This window comes from Schistocerca nitens, chromosome 3 (genome assembly GCF_023898315.1).
Source record: "Schistocerca nitens isolate TAMUIC-IGC-003100 chromosome 3, iqSchNite1.1, whole genome shotgun sequence".
NCBI classification, from domain to species: Eukaryota; Metazoa; Arthropoda; class Insecta; order Orthoptera; family Acrididae; genus Schistocerca; species Schistocerca nitens.
The window spans coordinates 269,290,937-269,312,782 of record NC_064616.1 but is presented as its reverse complement, the minus strand read 5'-3'; the positions used below and the strand labels follow the sequence as shown (position 1 = coordinate 269,312,782).

General features: G+C 43.3%; 1 protein-coding gene across 1 annotated transcript in view; it reads right to left on the bottom strand.

Moving 5' to 3' along the window:
* LOC126248235 (cAMP-specific 3',5'-cyclic phosphodiesterase) overlaps positions 1–21,846 on the bottom strand; it is a 953,544-nt gene that overhangs the window by 759,295 nt on the left and 172,403 nt on the right. The window lies entirely within an intron of this gene.

Here is a 21,846-nt window from a genome sequence, read left to right as displayed (position 1 = left end):
AGCTAAATCACCCACAGGTCGTAAAATTGCAAGCTGAATACTTCGAACACTCGGAAGTATTTTCTAGTAACACATTTATGTTTACTAAGAAGAAAAAAAAATGTCTTGGACAGAAAGAATGAGACTTGTAAAAAAAAAAAAAATAACCACTTTATTGAAACTGTATTATACACACATTAATTAGCAAAAAGGTAATAATACAGGAAAACCTTGGGCTATTATTGTACTGAAAAGCTGGTAACCCACGCACACTAAAGAGTGTAATTAAGTACATAACACGGCAAACCGCCACAGATGCTTCAGGTTTTTCAACGGGGCGTTTAGCTGGTAGTCCTTATAACAGAAAAAAACAAATTAAAAAAAATAAAAATTCTTCATTTGGATGCCAATATTGTCCGTAGTAGTTTTATAATTCTTGAGAGTATATTATTAAACTCCCCTCAACAAAATAAGGCAAGTGATCTAAACTGCAAGCGACACACACACACACACACACACACACACACACACAGGACGAGAGAGGGAGGGACGGGGTAGGGGGAGAGAGAGAGAGAGAGAGAGAGAGAGAGAGAGAGAGAGAGAGAGACTGATTTGAAGAGAGGACACAAATACATCACAATACAAATATTTAAAAAAAAGACTCGCACATACTAAACACATATCCCTATATTTATGTCAGAAGCAATTGTACTTACCAAAAACATCCATTATTTTCGTAACTGAATGAAACAGGTAGCAAAAATTTACATTTCGAATATGTTCAATGTGCGTGCTAAGAATAGATGATGTACAACACGTTTCTCTTAATTTTTTAGAAATGCACAAAAGTTGAAACTGATGGAATCGATTATGGAGGACAGATAAAACTTTATTGTGGTAGGAAAAATGTTTCGACTTTCAGACACCAATAACTTCGATTTCAAATCGGAACTCAACGGCTCTTTCCCAATCACATAAAAATTATGAATTATTGTGAAGATATGAATAGAGGTACCAAGATATCTGATGTATGGAATACAATAAGTCAACAAAGAAACCGCGATTTGAATCCGAACGAGTGTGAAGTGGATGGCAGTTATTTGGAAGATTTTGTGTTTGGCATTCTAACTTACCTAGAGCACTGAACCATATACTGAACCGAGCGAGGTGGCGTAGTGGTTAGCACACTGGACTCGTATTCGTGAGGACGACGGTTCAAACCCGTGTCAGGCCATCCTGGTTTAGGTTTTCCGTGATTTTCCTAAATCGCTTCAGGCAAACGCCGGGATATTTTCTTTGAAAGGGCACGGCCGACTTCCCTCCCCATCCCTAAGGCGATGGGACCGATGACTTCGCTGTTTGGTCCCCTCCCCCAGACCACCCACCCACATACCGGCTGTCTCCTAAGAGTCGTCGGGCCCCTGTTCTCTGGTGTTTCGGCAGATTTTTCCAATTTCGTTTTTTCGTTGTGTAGCAGGAGTCAGCCCACGTCTTTCATGCGACAGTGTCTAAGGAAAGCGTCAGTTTTTTTTCCCGTTACAGACAAAATTATTTTCAAAGTAGAATTTCATTTGCCCATTCGATAGATCGCTCCCAAATTAGTCCAGTGCGATATTCTTCCTATCGATACGTGCTGCTGAGAGGGACAGTAAAACTCGAAGAATAACCGGTATTCCAGTAGCGACAGCAGTGCCCTGGCACGCGCCGACTGCTACCGAAAATCATGCAGCGCTACTGAATCGCTGGCGGATTGCTGTTTATTCTGTGTGTCTACTGTCACAGTTAATACATATCGATAAAATAAATATCGAACTAGATTAATTTGGGAGCTCTCTATCGAATGGGCACATAAAATTAAGATTTAAAAATAATTTTGTTTGTAATGGGACACGAACCGACGGATTCCATCGACACGGGGTGTCGCATGAAAGACGTGACGAGCAGTAATTGTCTGAACTGTCTCCAGCTACACATTGCAGAAACGAAATCTGCCAAAACATCAGTTACAATGGTCCTGACGACTCTTAAATCAGCCATCTATAAGGTGTTCCCATAAGAGCGTGAAAAAATTTAACAAGACATAAATGATGCTCCACTGAACAATTTGAGGTAGCGAACCTGGGTTCAGAGAAGCCAGCGTAAGGAGATAATAGGAATAAAACCACATTACTGTGTACTTTTTTATTTACATTAGTTACAGCTAACTGCAAATACCATCATTGACACAACGAATATACCATTTGTATTGTAGCGTACAAAATGTGCTGAAACATGCGGCCATCAACCTCAATGCAAGCATGACATCGGCGGACAAGATTCTGACGCACGCTAACAAATAACCCTGGTGTGTTTCGAATCGCATCAAAATGGTTCAAATGGCTCTGAGCACTATGGGACTTAACATCTATGGTCATCAGTCCCCTAGAACTTAGAACTACTTAAACCTAACTAACCTAAGGACATCACACAACACCCAGCCATCACGAGGCAGAGAAAATCCCTGACCCCGCCGGGAATCGAACCCGGGAACCCGGGCGTGGGAAGCGAGAACGCTACCGCACGACCACGAGATGCGGGCGAATCGCATCAAAGGCAGCTACAATTCTGAAATCGATTTCATCTCCATACCCACTGGGGTCTTTAGATATTCCCATAGGAAATAATCAGGGGGTTTCAGGTCAGGTGACCGCGCAGGCCATGGAATAGGACCTCCCCCCCCCCCCCCCAATCCAGCGACCACGAAATACACCACTGAGATTGTTGCGGACATCCACACTGAAAAGTGAGGCGGTGCCCCGTCATGTTGTATGCAATCCTCTCACTAACAGCCAGGGGTATGTTCTCCAATAACTCAGGCAGAACTCTTTGCACGAATCCCAAGTACAGGTGACCATTGAGGAAGACAGGTGGAAGATGTGGCCCTGTGAGACTGTCACCTATAACGCCGGATGATGTCTGTTAGGAAATCGTTCCCTTTACAGCGTTTCAACAGCGACAGCATTGAAACGTACTTCCCCATACACAAGGTGCATGTCAGTGAGTTCTTCGAATCTGTACTGGTACTGCTCCATCGTACTGTACTGTACGTCTCTGAACAGCGCAGAATAACGAATGGGTCTGTCGTCGATTCATAGCACATTCTGTCATGGGAAACAACACAGCCACCTTATGGCCAAGTAAAGTAAGCAAACCTGCATCATAACTTCCTAGTAATCCGGCTCGTCGTCCTTGTTTCTTTGCAGGAAATAAAGAATGTTCATGTAAATAAGCAGCACATTATGTGAAAATTAGTACGCATGTTAGTTGTAAATACGCTAGTAAACAGTAATTCTAGACAGAGCGGTAGACAAGTTTACTTCCGTATCTCATTAAGTTGGTTTCTCTGATCCTAGGTTCCCTGCCTCAAATTGTTCAGTGGAGCGTCCTCCATGTCCAATTTTTGGACACACTTACCGAAACACCATATGAACGATTTCAGAAGTAGTTTCTTGAGGGCTACCTCAAAGCTCAGTCCTCACATGGAACTTGTCCGTCGTGGTTGCCGCACGCTCTCAAACAACCGGCTACATCTCACAGAACGTGCTTGTCATTGTCTGTGACCTCAGCACTCTCCAGTCACAGCCTGCGGCATCTGGCGCGTAAATCACACACATTCTTTACGAAAACAGACGCGCGTAAGATAGTTGCGTTAAGTCTGTTACGTATAGCGTCTGATGTCAGTTTGCGAATCCATAATATCCATATGAGGGGTGCTCCATTGAATACCATCACTCTGAAGTAACGTACTTTGTCACACAGATTTCAAGATCGAGATTCGTTTCTTAATTTCGTATGGACCGAAGGGGAGATTCTTTCGAAGCTGCTCACCATGACGGAGAAAAATACTTACCGACAACTTACAAACATGAGGCAGTACATAAAACCGAGAGATATATTTTACACAAAGTTTCATAATGGCAAAAACTTCCAGTGTGTAACTTGTGTTTACTTGCTGCCTCAGACTGTCAATTACGTTAAGATTTCTGGCCACAATCGTTGGCCTTTGCAACAAGAATTGCAGTAAATACATTATTTAAAATAAATAACAGACTACTGCACGTAATAGTTCCACTAAATTACTAAGAAACACCCAGAATCTTCTGGAAAACAAAAGGTGACAATACATTTGCGAGGCAGTGGACGTGAATCTGCTGCCTTCCTCTTCAGAGCTCACGGTGCTATCAATTAAGCTACAGGCCTCCAGGTGTGGTATACACTGCCTAAGACTGCATCTACAGACATTATTTGATATTCAACTACCACAAATTGAATCAAAACGCCGCGCTTTTGATAGATCTTCATTGGGCCGTAACTTTGAAACGGTTTCCTTTCATATCAGACAAATTATAACACTAAAAACATCGAGTACAGGAAGTTTTTATCCCCTTTCGAAACATTCTCAATTTTCCGATGCCTTGAAACAGCTTATTTTCATACCTCGTGCTCTATGATAATGAAAACGTATCCAAAACATAGTTTACCTCTGTACAATATGGCGGCTTGTGGTACTTGTGCCTTACAAACGATATCGCACCCCACTGGCCACGTTTATCTGCACGAGGCAAAATCTGACATGCCTAGTTCTTCATTTTACGCTCCACACGTATAATTCCACGCTGTGACGTCACCAGCTCCTCGTTCACGTGTTTTTAACGTTTCGTGAGAGGACGACTTTATCCACTTTTTATAAGTTTCAGACATCATCTGGCGCACATGCTTCTCCAATAATTAAATCTTGTTATTTATCTACATTTCATTTATAAAAAAAAAACTTACTAGCCTGCATACAGCTCTTTAAAACTCTTACAATTAGTCCTATTGAGTGTAACCATTTTTAGAGATCAAGGAACCACCAATCAAACACAGGATATGTGATTAGGTTTTGTGTACCACACTGAAGTCAGATCAACTACTATTATTGTTATCAAACTCTTACATTAAAAAGAGAACCCTCTTGGATCGTTTCACAGCTGTGCATCGACAGTTAAAGTCTAGTTTTTTTTCACGCTACTATAATTAAATAAAAAGCGTCTTTATTATTTTGCTCTTAATTGATTCATTCACTGAACGTTGTCGTATCCTGAAAAAGAAATTACTTCATTTTTGAAATACTCAGTGTCAAGTAGAAATGAAACGCGCGAAAACAATGGAATTTTTAAAAGAAAAATGTGTTACTGTAAATATAGATCTTATAAACGTTTATACCCGAAATAAAGGCAGAATAGAAAGCAAGCCAGTCTTCAAATGTTATACGGTGAGCATCAGGGCGAGGAAAGATTTTCTGAAGCTACTGATACTGTCCAATTGCATTTGGCGTGGGCGTAGTCAGGGAGTTGTTCAATACAATCCCGAGGAGGTTCAGCAAAATGTTTACCGTTCCAACAGACGAGGCTACTGGAAATCATATTTACGCCGGGCAGACGTATTGGTTGAGCGGATACGTTTATCTGATTTGGCTGGCAAACACATTATATTACACAGGGGTTGGGGAACGATATATACGAATCATAGATGTTCGTTATTGAGTTTTAGAGACTTTTCCGGATCGCAACTATCCACTTTAGCTTGCGGCTACTCACTACATTCAATAACTGTCAAACCGTTGAACGATTATAACTGTAATTTTACTCTGTCTTTAACAGAAATCAGTTTTCTACATGAATGTCCACGACTGCGGCTTTTGAAAGGCATCTTCCCTTCTTTCTAGTGTCTTACATCACCACACATTAACGCAGTGGGGAACACAGACCGATACTTAAATTTTCCCAGTACTTTTTAGGTTATAATTAATACACTGATTCTGTTGTTTTGCGTTCGTAACTGAAAGTGACTAAAAAGAACCACAGACATCAAACTAAAAGTACGCTTGTTTTTCAAATTACGTGCTCTGTTATTGACTGCCTAAAGAGAAATTACGAAAGTAATATAAGATGGAGACAATTTTAAAAAGAGGAGTTAAACACATTCACTCGACCTGAATAAAGTGTAACAAAATTTGTTCTAAAAATAATGCAGCATTGGCGACATAGGTAGAACATAAAAATCCTGTGATTCCTTTCATGCGGATCGAATATCGTACGACTGCACCGTTGCCGAACAGTTACTGGGATAAGTCACGATCATGAAATATCTAGAGTTACCAATACAGAACAATACGTCGTGGCATGATGAAATAAATCTAGTATTGGAGAAAGTAGATGCAGATGAACGTTTATTTGGAAGGAGGTGGACACGAATCTGCTACCTTTCTCTTCACAGCTCAAGATGTTATCATCTATGCTACAGTTTCAGCACGACACCCAGATCTCAGTAAACTGTAAATACTGTCTCAAGTCTGTACCTACAACTGTAATTATTTGATATTGAACTACGATAAAATGATAAACAGTATCAAAACGACGTGCCTTTGATCGATGAACATTGTGCGGTAGCACTGAAACCGTGTACTTTCATAGCACACAAGTTATATGTAGTTACGCCACTTTATTATAATAAATTGTAGCAAACACGATAAGTTTTTCGAGAGATTCCCAGTTTACTGATACTTTGAAACAGCTTATAGTCATGCCACGTACCCGAAAAAAATTATATATTAATTTCACTCAATACAATATGGCGGCTTCTCAGTTCTGTTTGTGATTTAAAACGGATGTTGCATCTCAGAGACAAAAATCTAACATGCCAGATTATTTACTTCACCATCCGCACTGCAGTGGAATGTTGAATTCCACGCTATGACTTCGGCAGCTTTTCGTCCACGTGCGTTTTCACGTCCCGTTATTTAGAGTATATCTATCTGAATATCTCGTGGTCGAACAGAGCAAGCTGGCTTCCACACGATCGTTCTTTTCGGTATCTATGTTGATTTCTATAGAATAGATTTTAGGGCCCCAGAAGTGTAATTATGTGCGAGCAAGAAACATGTTTCAAATTCTACAACAGACCGTCGTCGGAGATGAAGGTCTATAGTTACGTGCGTCTGTTTGACGATCCTTCTTGAAAACTAGTATCACCTGTACTGTTTTCCAGTCATTTAAAACACTTGGCTCCTCCAGCGACTTACAGGACACTGCTTCCAGGAGAGAAGTACACTCATAGACCAAAACATTATGACCACTGCCTACCGTGGCGGTGGATGTCGCCTGGTAGCGTTGCGGATACAATGGTTCAAATGGCTCTGAGCACTATGGGACTTAACAGCTGTGGTCAGCAGTCCCCTAGAACTTAGAACTACTTAAACCTAACCAACCTAAGGACATCACACACATCCATGCCCGAGGCAGGATTCGAACCCGCGACCGTAGCAGCAGCGTGGTTCCGGACTGAAGCGCCTAGAACCGCTCGGCCACTCCGGCCGGCCAGCGTTGCGGATACGTGACGCGGTAACAGAAGTGTGTAAGCGCAGCAGACGAAGACGGGGGATCACCCTAGCGAAGATATGGGCTGCAAATGGGGAAATCCATTGAGATAAGCTACTTTGGTGGAGTGGGCACGGAACCATCGGAATTCGACCGTAGATCAATGGAACATCTCGGCTACTCTGGTGACTCACATTTTTGCTACGCTAGGTCTATCGTCGTTTTGACAAATGCCGTCATCGAGGTAAACGACGGATCGAAACATGCAGCGCGCCACGGACGCAGGCTGGTGGTAGCAATATTATGCTATGGGAAACATTCTCTTGCGCTTGCATGGGGCCTATGGTAGTAACTGTAGTCACGCTGACAGCTGCGAATCACCTACATCCCTTCATGCTTGAAGTGTTCAAAAATGGTTCAAATGGCTCTGAGCACTATGGGACTTAACAGCTGTGGTCAGCAGTCCCCTAGAACTTAGAACTACTTAAACCTAACTAACCTAAGGACATCACACACATCCATGCCCGAGGCAGGATTCGAACCTGCGACCGTAGCAGTCGCACGGTTCCGGACTGCGCGCCTAGAACCGCGAGACCACCGCGGCCGGCGCTTGAAGTGTTCCTCGACGTCATAATTCAGCAGTATAATTGTGCGTGTGTCTGAGCCAGTGATTTGAGGAGCATTATAGGGAACTCATTCTGTTGTCTCGGCGACCAAATTGGCCTGATGCAAATCTTATGGAACCCATCTGGGTCGCTATAGGGCGACACTACCGCGTACGTAAATCAGTGGCCCGTCATTTACGCGAGTTATATAATCTGTGCGTAGACATCTAATGCCTCATATCTCCACAAAGCTGCCAACAACCTGTCGGATCCCTGATACGCAGAAGGGATTATGTATTTCGTTCCAAAGATGGACGAATAAACTACTAAGCAAGTGGTCATAATGTTTCGACTCATCTGTGTCGCATACTCTATATAGAATCGTATTGGTATCCCGTCAGGTCCAGTGGCCTTCCCTTTGTTGAGCAGTTTCAGTTGCTTTTCTCTACCATTCTCACTTATTTCGTTATCACGCATTTTGTCTTTGGTGCTACGATTTAAAGGAGACACTACACTGCGATCTTCCTATTTTAAACAGCTGTCGAGAAAGACGGTTTGTATTTCGGCCTTTCCTGTGTCGTCTTCCACTGCAATGCTATTATGGTAACAGAGTGTCTGGACAGATGGCTTCGGTCTTTTTACTGATTTAACGTAAGACCAAAATTTCTCAGGATTTCCTGCCAAGATGGTAAACAAAATTTTACTTCCGAATTTGTTGAACGCTTCACACATAGCTCTCAGTACGCTGATTTTGGCTTCGTTTAGTTTGTCTGTGAGGCTTGGGCTACGTTTAAATTTGCAGTGACGCTCTCTCTGTTTTCGTAGCAGTTTTCTAACACGGCTGTCGAATCACGGTGGATCTCTTCCACCCCTCACAGCTCTGCTCGACATATACCTGTCCTAGGGGTACTCCACAATGGTCTCGGACTCCATTCATTGATACTCAACACTGTTAGAGTTGGAGATGAAATTTTCGTGTAGATCGCTAAGGTGATCTGAAATCTGTTTCGTGTCACTCTTGCTAAGCAGGATGATCTTTCCTGCCATTCTTTATATTTCTGTTTACAGCTGCATTCAGTGATGCTGTTCAAATGGTTCAAATGGCTCTGAGCACTATAGGACTTAACATCTATGGTCATCAGTCCCCTAGAACTTAGAACTACTTAAACCTAACTAACCTAAGGACAGCACACAACACCCAGCCATCACGAGGCAGAGAAAATCCCTGACCCCGCCGGGAATCGAACCCGGGAACCCGGGCGTGGGAAGCGAGAACGCTACCGCACGACCACGAGATGCGGGCCAGTGATGCTGTAAAGGCCTTATGATCACTGATTCTCTGCTCCACATTTCGGATTCTACATTTAGAATTCCGTTCAGATATCAGTTGGAAAACCTGCATATTCATTATTAAAATTTTATGAAAAATTGCTTCCAGACAATCCATTCAAGTTTCATTAGCTACATTCATTTTATTCACTGCCCATTGTTTTTGTTAGCACTGATGGCTCACGATATCAAGAGACGTCATCAATAGGACGTGCATTTATTGTCCCAAAGCAGAAATATTCCGAGCAATTCGTCCTCCCCATAGTGTTCAATTTATACCGCGGAAGCAACAGCGATTAGAGAGGCTGTCAGATTTGATCGTTATGCTGGTTGCAACAGTAAAATGGATGCTAAATACCAAACGTTATAAGAAACTTCCTGCAAATTAAACGAAGAGGAATGGGTATGTCCTCTCTATGAGCCCCGGCTGATGTAGGACCAGGTCAACCAGTTGGCGAAGCACTCCAGTTTTCTGTCTCCTGCAATGAATGTCAGTCTAATACCCATCGATTTCAAGTTATGGATAGGGAAACTGGCCTAGGAAGAATGGGCAGAGAACTGGCGTATTCACATCTGCCGTAAAGTCAATAGCAGGCTGCGATACGACCAGTAATTTGAAGCTCCCACTGATTCAGAAAATTTCAGGCGAGTAGGGGGCTGATAACTGCCTTGGTAAAAATATGTGCCAACCAGCTCCTTCCCACTTATATCAGACGGGCATAAACGATAATCTTTTCTGCGACTGTCAGCAGAAAAGAGAAAATGTAAACCACTTACTGTTTTCCTGCAGTTTCTTCGAAACGTAGTAAAACCGCTTACTGCAAAACTTCGTGAAATTTAACGTGCCCCTTCCAACAAATTCCCCTGTTTTACTGCGTCATGAAGGTACTCAAACATACAAAGTACTTTTTTTATTTTTCACGAACAGTAACGTGCGTATATGAAATTTGGTGTTCTATCTGTGGTTGCATAAACACTAAGCTCCAGGCGTACGCTCCCCATTCGCAGTTTGCATTCTTGTTTTGTATTCTGTTTCGTCTATATTTAATTTCATGCCAGTATTTGCTTATGTGTACACTGTAAAATGATTTTAAAGCATTTTTACGTTACGATTACCCTGTTCATACGAGTTTATGCTTGTACTAAGCTGTTGGTGGTATAATTTCATAAATACAATCCAAGAAAGTCTTCCCAGAAATTATATGTGCAAAGAAAAATAAACGGATCTAAAGTTGCGAGATAGAAAACGTGTAGCTACGAATGCGAATTAGAAATGAGGAGAATGGGGACGCTTTTCGTGTACAACACGAGATGCAAGTGTTTTCTGCCTCGTCACCGTTGCAAAAAATGATAATGCGGACGTGCATCGTATTGGTTGCATGTTCTCGATGATTGCAAATTTTGTTATATTTTGTACTGTGCGTATTAAGAGAGACTGTAAAATATGCCGCAGCAACCACATAGTCATTCCAATGCTGGCACATAAATCTTTTGCATATGGCGTGTGAAGTATGGAGTTCAATGGGGGTCGAAAATTATGTGGTCTCCAATTTCAGTCAGCATTCAGGTAACTTTTTGCACCAAAACAATTTCGCGTATCCGTTTTCCATCATCGTGAATTGGTTTTCCATCATCACTTCTGATGAATAACGAACATTCACTGAAATGAGCGTGAAATCAGACTTGTTTCAAAAAATGGTTCAAATGGCTCTGAGCACTATGGGACTTAACCGCTCAGGTCATCAGTCCCCTAGAACTTAGTACTACTTAAACCTAACTAACCTAAGGACATCACACACATCCATGCCCGAGGCAGGATTCAAACCTGCGACCGTAGCGGTCGCGCGGTTCCAGACTGTAGCGCCTAGAACCGCTCGGCCACTCCGACCGGCCAGACTTGTTTCGAAAGCCGCTTTAAGAAGGTAAGTTCTCTGTTTCAACTGCAAGCATCAAATCGGCGGCAGAAATGTTTCATCTTCTGAGGCATTACGAAACGAATAATTACCAAATAGCAGAGGACATCAGTTATACCCATTGGTCCAAAAACCTGAAAAATTGCTGTGATATGCAGGTGTTCTGCAACAAACTCTCACAGCTTTGAAAATTTCATTTTTTATGCGGAATAAAACCGAAGTGTCCACTGAACGTTATCAGTATTTAACTTAGCCCTCAGATTACGAACCGAGGTCTGCACGCTGTAGTATACAAGGTGGTCCATTGATAGTGACCGGGCCAAATATCTCACGAAATAAGCGTCAAACAAAGAAACTACAAAGAACGAAACTCGTCTAGCTTGAAGGGGGAAACCAGATGGCGCTACGGTTGGCCCGCTAGATGGCGCTGCCATAGGTCAATCGGATATCAATTGCGTTTTTTTTATATACGAACCCCCATTTTTATTACATATTCATGTAGTACGAAAAGAAATATGAATGTTTTAGTTGGACCACTTTTTTCGCTTTGTGATAGATGGCGCTGTAATAGTCACAAACGTATAAGTACGTGGTATCACGTAACATTCCGCCAGTGCGGACGGTATTTGCTTCGTGATACATTACCCGTGTTAAAATGGACCGTTTACCAATTGCGGAAAAGGTCGATATCGTGCTGCTGTATGGCTATTGTTATCAAAATGCCCAACAGGGGTGTGCTATGTATGCTGCTCGGTATCCTGGACGACATCATCCAAGTGTCCGGACCGTTCGCCAGATAGTTACGTTATTTAAGGAAACAGGAAGTGTTCAGCCACATGTGAAACGTCAACCACGACCTGCAACAAATGATGATGCCCAAGTAGGGGTTTTAGCTGCTGTCGAGGCTAATCCGCACATCAGTAGCAGACAAATTGCGCGAGGATCGGGAATCTCAAAAACGTCGGTGTTGAGAACGCTACATCAACATCGATTGCACCCGTACCATATTTTTATACACCAGGAATTGCATTGACGACTTTGAACGTTGTGTACAGTTCTGCCACGGCGCACAAGAGAAATTACGGGACGATGACAGGTATTTGGCACGCGTTCTATTTAGCGACGAAGCGTCATTCACCAACAGCGGTAACGTAAACCGGCATAGTATGCACTACTTAGGCAACGGAAAATCCATGATGGCTGCGATAAGTGGAACATCAGCGACCTTGGCGGGTTACTGTATGGTGCGGCATTATCGGAGGAAGGATAACTGGCCCCCATTTTATCGATGGCAATCTAAATGGTGCAATGCGTGTTGATTTCCTACGTAATGTTCTACCGATGTTACTACAAGATGTTTCACTGCATGACAGAATGGCGATGTACTTCCAACATGATGGATGTCTGGCACATAGCTCGCGTGCGGTTGAAGCGGTATTGAATAGCATATTTCATGACAGGTGGATTGGTCGTCGAAGCACCATACCATGGCCCGCGCGTTCACCGGATCTGACGTCCCCGGATTTCTTTCTGTGGGGAAAGTTGAAGGCTATTTGCTATCGTGATCCACCGACAACGCCTGACAACATACGTCAGCGCATTGTCAATGCATGTGCGAACATTACGGAAGGCGAACTACTCACTGTTGAGAGAAATGTCGTTACACGTATTGCCAAATGCATTGAGGTTGACGGACATCATTTTGAGCATTTATTGCATTAATGTGGTATTCACAGGTAGTCACGTTGTAACAGCACGCGTTCTCAGAAATGATAAGTTCACAAAGGTACATGTATTACATTGGAACAACCGAAATAAAATGTTCAAACGTACCTACGTTCTGTATTTTAATTTAAAATACCAACCTGTTACAAACTGTTCGTCTAAAATTGTGTGCCATATGTTTGTGACTATTACAGCGCCATCTATCACAAAGCGAAAAAAGTGGTCCAACTAAAACATTCAGATTTCTTTACGTACTACACGAATATGTAATAAAAAATGGGGGTTCCTATTTAAAAAACGCAATTTATATCCGTTTGACCTATGGCAGCGCCATCTAGCGGGCCAACCATAGCGCCATCTGGTTTCCCCCTTCAAGCTAGACAAGTTTCGTACTTGGTAGTTTTTTCGCTTGACGCTTATTTCGTGAGATATTTGACCCGGTCACGATCAATGAACCACCCTGCGGGATGGAGAGGGGGGAGGGGGGGGGGCGATTTCTATCCTTTCCACCTACGTTGGAGAAAGTAGGTCCCTTTCTATCTTTTCTTCGTGGAACATATTTCCCTCCTGTCTTACATGCCCAAATCTTCCTATGTTTATTATGTAGAATATAATTTATAATATACGCAAACCGTATCAGTTATTTTATTTTTGTCGGCAACAGGTATGGTATGTCTACGAATGGGCCCATGTACCTGACTAGAATGTTGCATACAGCCAGTCAAGCAGCAAAATATTCCACGTAAGCGAACTTCTAGGAACGCAATAGAAAAATATTCAGCGCTAAAAAAAAGAAAAAAAACTCAATTTTTTCAGCTGTTACCATTTTCGAGACTCTCTGTTCTCACCATACTATGTTCACCAAAAATAGGTAAAAGAATTTGAGATTAATATGTGTAATAATACAAATGCTTCTCTTAAAATGTTGTTGACCTCCCTAGACGGCACCCGCTTGCATCAGCGCCTGGTTATTACATCGAGATCATTAGAAAATGAGTAGTATCTGATCTAGCTCACAAGAGGAATGTCTAACAAGGGAACATCACCAACTGTAGCTACCGAGCGAGGTGGCGCAATGGTTAGCACACTGGACTCGCATTCGGGAGGGCGACGGTTCAATCCCGTCTCCGGCCCTCCTGATTTAGGTTTTCCGTGATTTCCCTAAATCGTTTCAGGCAAATGCCGGGATGGTTCCTCTGAAAGGGCATGGCCGATTTCCTTCCCAATCCTTCCCTAACCCAAGCTTGCGCTCCGTCTCTAATGACCTCGTTGTCGACGGGACGTTGAACACTAACCACCACCACCACCACCACCACCACCACCACCAACTGTAGCTCATTTTTTAAGGAGGAAAAATCACTGTGTTTCGATATCAGCCCCAGCAATCAATCACGAGCGAAAATTTAGGCCATAATTCTGAAAGTACGCAATTATGACCTTCTGAATGTTCCAATTTGAAACTTGGTCCGCACAGACTGTTCATCACCGGATCCGTCCCAATGCAGCCGCCTATTGCCCGTGCGCGAAGTAATGTACAGAGCAGCGAGTAAGGTGTTCATAATGTCAACGAACAAACAAGGGACAGTGCTTTGTTCAGTGCGTCAAAATGCGAGGTTTCTATCCGGCAGTCAGTACCAAAGACCACTTTGCTTTGAACACATTTACGCTGCATTTTACAAATGTAGGGTAAATTAGTGAAATGAGTTAGTGTGTCGTTAAAGAAGTAGCGTAGTGCAATTTAATTATTAAAATCACTGTTGTACGTTATTTTCTTTGGATTGAAAAGCTGACATGGTTAAAGCGAAGTACATTTGCAGGATTGCAGGTGCTGGGCTATTCATTAACGTGATTAGCGTGAGTCACCTGTAATTGAAAAGCCCGCATGTCGTGGTCGTGCGGTAGCGTTCTCGCTTCCCACGCCCGGGTTCGATTCCCGGCGGGGTCAGGGATTTTCTCTGCCTCGTGATGGATGGGTGTTGTGTGCTGTCCTTAGGTTAGTTAGGTTTAAGTAGTTCTAAGTTCTAGGGGACTTATGACCACAGCAGTTGAGTCCCATAGTGCTCAGAGCCATTTGAACCATTTTTTTTTTTTTGTAATTGAAAAATCCTTAACTCCATTTCATAATGATTCTTCAGATGCTTATGGTTACTCATTTTGATTATCAGGATCTCATATATATATATATATATATATATATATATATATATATAGGGTGAGTCACCTAACGTTACGGCTGGATATATTTCGTAAACCACATCAAATACTGACGAACCGATTCCACAGACCGAACGTGAGGAGAGGGGCTAGTGTAATTGTTTAATACAAACCATACAAAAATGCACGGAAGTGTTTTTTAACACAAACCTACGTTTTTTTAAATGGAACCCCATTAGTTTTGTTAGCACATCTGAACATATAAACAAATACGTAATCAGTGCCGTTTGTTGCGTTGTAAAATGTTAATTACATCCGGAGATATTGTAACCTAAAGTTGATGCTTGAGTACCACTCCTCCGCTGTTCGATCGTGTGTATCGGAGAGCACTGCGAGATACATCACGTTTCTACAGAATGATCTGCCAACGTTGCTCGAAAATGTCCCACTGGAAACGCGTCGACGTATGTGGTATCAGCATGATGGTGCACCTGCACATTCCGCAATTAACACTAGGCTGACCCTTGACAGGATGTTCGACGGGCGTTTCATAGGACGTGGAGGACGCATAAATTGGCCAGCCCGTTCTCCTGATCTTACACCTCTGGACTTCTTTCTGTGGGTACGTTAAAGGAGAATGTGTACCGTGATGTGCCTACAACCCCAAATGATATGAAACAACGTATCGTGGCAGCCTGCGCCGACATTACACCAGATGTACTGCGGCGTGTACGACATTCATTACGCCAGAGATTGCAATTGTGTGCAGCAAATGATGGCCACCACATTGAACATCTATTGGTCGGACATGTCGGGACACACTCTATTCCACTCCGTAATTGAAAACGGAAACCACGTTTGTACGTGTACCTCACCCCTCATTGTAATGTACATGTGCGTCAGTGAAAAAGACCAATAAAAAGGTGTTAGCATGCGGACGTAATGTGCTGTTTCAGTCTCTTCTGTATCTAAGGTCCATCACCGTTCCCTTTGGATCCCTGCGTAATTAGGTGCTCTCCGATACACACGATCGAACAGCGGAGGAGTGGTACTCAAGCGTCAACTTTAGGTTACAATATCTCCGGATGTAATTAACATTTTACAATGCAACAAACGGCACTGATTACGTATTTGTTTATATGTTCAGATGTGCTAACAAAACTAACGTGGTTCCATTTAAAAAAACGTAGGTTTGTGTTAAAAAACATATTTCCGTGTATTTTTGTATGGTTTGTATTAAACAATTACACTAGCCCCTCTCCTCACGTTCGGTCTGTGGAATCGGTTCGTCAGTATTTGATGTGGTTTACGAAATATATCCAGCGGTAACGTTTGGTGATTCACCCTGTATATATATACTAAACATGGATGCATTAGGTAGACATACTACGTACTCTGTTTGTGAAAAACTGCATTTTCTCGAAAAAGATTTCAAAAAAGTTCGGCAGAAGTGTCCCCCCACCCCCTGCTCTTCCCTTGCCGGCTACATCCCGCAAATAGGAGAGCTCTGGTTGTCAGTTCGCTGTACCGTACTCCCCGCTCAGGGATTCAGCGTCTGCAGTAAGGCGGAGCGAGTGTCCAACAACCGGCGCCCGCAAAGTTTAAGAAGCTGTATATTTAGTCTGCCATAACTGCCTACTATTACGATTGTGGCCCAAATTTTCCATAAAATATGAAGTCGGGTTGGTGATGATTCTTTGTAAGACGATTTAGGTACACAACGAGAAGCCTAAATCAGACGGACAGTGTGGAGTTCAGACTCTGGTAATCCATCGAGGACAATGGGACAGCAGCAGGACGTGAAGTACTTGAATAATGATAATTAAAACCAACAGCTGAACGAACGTTGTAGATTGTGCATCAGATGATGAGCCTGAAAGCTACGGCTACGGCTCAAGATACTCAAAACGAAAACGAGCAGAAGACGCATACCGAATGGTCCAGTCGATGAAATTCGCATGGAGCTTCCAGTGTAATTGTTTAAGAATTCGCAGCTGAGAATCCAAAAGAAGCATTTTAAACGCTGAGACTGGCGGAAAGATGTTTCAAAAAGTATGGGCTAAAATCGAGAGTAACAATATTTATGTAATAGGATATAGCAGCAGGAACAAAAATGGAGATCGTCTGGAATACAATCCGGTGTTTTCAACTTTTAACTTTTCTGTAAACCTCCTACTCAAGAATAACGGTTGCTTTATTCTCGTACGGGGAAATTTGAAACACTGCTGGCAGTTTGTCTATGTAAACAAAGGCAAATACGACTGTCCGACAGGAAGTAAAAGGACATTATTAAAGAAAGAAAGTATAATGAAAACGAATTACTAACGAACGCCACAAAATACACAGCGGCCAGTGGCGCGCCACTGAGGAGCAAGTTGGGACGGGAGACGCTACTCGACTGCCCACTTCACCGGCTGAGTCTACTGCTTGGTAAACTAATTACATAAATGATTTCCTCCGATCTCGTGTCTCGTGTATTTACTAAATCATTCACATTTACGATATTACTTGCCCTGTGAGAACCAAGGCATGGCTAAGTAGGTAAATGTCAATAACACCATTAGGTACGTAAGCAACAAAGGTGGTGTTTATACTCTGCAATATGTGGAATCTGATTTCAAGATACTTCCTTTATTGTTCAGTGAGTGTGAATGTCACTCGAGAATCCGGTTTCAACGACGGTAGTGCCGGCATTTTCTTTTGTCCGCAGGACTGGAAGGGAAAAGGTGGGAGGGGCGGGGGGGACACTCGCCGTCTTGACATGAAATGAGGCACTAACTGATGGAGAAGTAATGGATTCGCTTTTAAAGGGGGCACTACCAATTAGAAGAGAGATATGTTGGCCCCATGACCCTACAGGCAGCCTATCAACACGACTGTCGGTGAGCCGCCGCCTCTAACTCCGCTAGTCCCAGAATGCCAAGCAATATTAAACAATCGAGTTTATTATGTATTACATTTACTTATGATTCTCTCGGTGAATCTCATTTTGGCATCTGTCTTTAGTGCAACTAGTTTCGGGTCGCTGTCCCACTTTAAACCGCTTCGAATGCATATTCTCGAAGATCGCGACTTCCATATTTACAAATAAGACATCCATAAACAGCATCGTGAAGCCTGTGAAAACATTCACCATGCAATTTATGTAGTGACAATGATAATGCGTGGGGCCACGGCGGAGCTTTCCGCCTGGTACAAGTCTTTTTACATGATACCACTTCGATGACTTGCACGTCAATGAAGATGAAGTGATGATGAAGACAACACAATACTCCGTCCCCGAGCACAGAAAATCTCCGACCTGGTCGGGAATCATACCCGAGCCCCTCGCATGCCATTCTGCCGTGCTGATCACTGCCATATGGAGGCGGACCATTTATGTACTAATACGGGATGTCCCAAGAGTAATGACCAGTATTCAGGGATATGACAGGAACGATCATTCGAAACAGGAGAAGTAATCATTGGCACTAAAATGCGTACCTTAAGAGCTATGAGAACTTTTTCATTAGAGGCGATGTGTTTTACATTATCGAAGGAGAACAAGCGCTCACAGCTCTTAACGTAAACATTTTAGAGCCCATGTTTACTAGACGTTTTTTTGTTTCGAATGTTCGTTCCCTTCATATCACTGACACTGAAAATTCCTCCATGGATATCCCGTATATCGTGAACAGTATCGCTCTGACAGGAATAGGCTGCTTACCCATAGCAACGCTCTCCATGTCTGTTCAAAAGTATGGCTAAACGAATGGTAACAGTCAGCTCTAAGAAGGCACCATTGTCTATAGAAAGTGTCTGCACTGAAACAACTATACTTGAAGAGAGACTATGAGCTCACACTCATGCACGCAGTATGATACGTTCATATATTTTCAATGCCTAAAGAGAGAAAAATAACTTCTTTCGAGAAAAATTCCTGAAGCCGAAAGGAGAAAAGGTCACAAGGCGACGTTTTCCCTGAATCGAGCTACAAATATAAAACAATGACGAGGGCAGTTATACAGATGATTTGCCTCGACTGAAGCTGTAAATGACGCACCAAACTTTCCGTATTATCAGAAACTAATTATGAACTATGAGAGAATTAGCTGAACAGTGGATTACTTTCGCACATGTATTTGTGAGCCGATAATGTAAGCACGAAAGAATCAAGCGAAATGGAACGGCAACGGTACGCTTTCAACAACTGGCGCCATTTGCAATATTCCGCCACAGATTTATTAAATCCCCATTAATTTTTTCCCTCGAAAATCGTGGGCACGCACTGGATTTCGTCTGCCAATACTCATTAACATTTCATCCCGGCGAGACCAAAGGCAAATAGAATAAGTGGCTTCGTATCTCCGCCATGATTTTTTAGCGACAAGCAATTGCAATTCCCGCTTCGAATTCCGACTTCAAAAGCCATCGGGTGCTCTTTGATGAGCGGCATCTGACGAGCGCAAATTACGCTGCGGCCCTGCCAGGGGTCGGCCGGCTCAGTTTCTGTTACATCGCCCGCCAAACAGAGGCAGTCGTTGTCCACTAAAGAAACATTCCGGCACATAAAGGCTCCATTGCGAATTCATGAAAGCTTCCTTGCTTTCGATGCTAGTGACTTCCCTCAGGTGAGCGACGTTTGTGTAATTAAACACTCTCCGCACTGAGACAGAAACGTCGTGGTACGCACCCACCACGTTGACTAAGTCCGGGTATTAAATTCTGGCCACGCTGACGACTAGAAGAGTTTTTGTGCACATCTCCTCCCCTCTCCTTTCTCTGTATATCTCCTCCCTTTTACTTTCTATGCACAACTCCTCCTATTTCCTTTCTCTGCACACCACATCCTTTTTCCTTCCTGTGCACAACTCCTCTTTCCTTTTGTGTACATCTCCTCTTCTCCCTCCTCTTGGTCATTCTCCTTCCCTTCCCTTTCTGTCTCCATCTCTTCCTCTCCCCCCTATCTGTCCACTTCCCCCTCCTCCTCCTCGTATCTGTGCCTATCTCCTCCTCCTCCCTCCCTGTCTGTCCATCTGCTCGCCCTCCCCTCTTTCACCATGTTATCACACTCACCCCAACGGGAGGTGCGTGGTTCTTAACCTTGCAGTATTTCCAGATCGAAATTAATGTGTGTCACAAATTTGATTGAAACCTTCCCAGGACTTTAGGATGAGCGTACAAGCCATGATTTTGCCTGCATATGCGCAAATCAAATATATTTCACACATATTTAACTTATTTCAAGCGTATGTGTACACATATTTCACCTCTGTCTCTAGCGAATTTCGCCACGCAGTTTCATTTTCAGGCAGCTCAACGTTTATGACGTCATATCTCCCGAACTGCACTATGTGATCAAAAGTATCCGGACACCCCCAAAAACATACGTTTTTCATATTAGGTGCATTGTGCTGCCACCTACTGCCAGGTACTCCATATCGGCGACCTCAGTAGTCTTTAGACATCGTGAGAGAACAGAATGGGGCGCTTCGCGGGACTCACGGACTTCGAACGTGATCAGGTGATTAGGTGTCACTTGGGTCATACATTTGTACGCGAGATTTCCACACTCCTAAACATCCCTAGGTCCACTGTTTACAATGTGATAGTGAAGTGGAAACGTGAAGGTACACGTACAGTACAAAAGCATACAGGCAGTCCTCGTCTGTTGACTGACACAGACCGCCGACAGTTGAAGAGGGTCGTAATGTGTAATAGGCAGACATCTATCCAGACCATCACACAGGAATTCCAAACTGCATCAGGAACCACTGCAAGTACTATGACAGTTAGGCGGGAGGTGAGAAAACATGGATTTCATGGTCGACCGGCAGCCCATAAGCCACAAATCACACCGGTAAATGCCAAACGACGCCTCGCTTGGTGTAACGAGCGTAAACATTGGACGACTGAACAGTGGAAAAACGTTGTGTGGAGTAACGAATTACAGTAGACAATGTGGACGTGCGATGACATGGTGTGGGTATGGCGAATGCCCAGTGAACGTCATCTGCCAGCGTATGGAATGCCAACAGTAAAATTCGGAGGCACAAAAGCGTACAGGCCGACCTCGTCTGTTGACTGACAGATATCACCGACAGTTGAAGAGGGTCATAATGAGTAACAGTCAGACATGTATCCAGACCATTACACAGGAATTCCAAACTGCATTAGGATCCACTGCAAGAACTATGACAGTTAGGCGGGAGGTGAGAAAACATGGATTTCATGGTCGAGCGGCTGCTCATAAGCCACACATCACGCCGGTAAACGCCAAACGACGCCTCGCTTGGTATAAGGAGCGTAAACATTGGACGATAGAACAGTGAAAAAACGTTGTTTGGAGTGACGAATCGCGGTACATAATGTGGCGATCCGATGGCAGGGTAAGGGTATGGCGAACGCCCGGTGAACGTCATCTGCCAGCGTGTGTAAAGCCAACAGTAAAATTCGGAGGCGGTGGTGTTATGGTATGGTCGTGTTTTTCATGGAGGGAATTTGCACCCCCAGCTGTTTTGCGTGGCACTATCGCAGCACAGGCCTACACATATTTTAAGCACCTTCTTGCTTCCCACTATCGCAGAGCAATTCAGGGATGGCGAATGCATCTTTCAACACGATCGAGCACCTGTTCATAATGCACAGCCTGTGGCGGAATGGGTACACGACAATAACATCCCTGTAATGGAAAGACCTGCACGGAGTCCTGACCTGAATCCTATAGAACACCTTTGGGATGTTTTGGAACGCCGACTTCGAGCC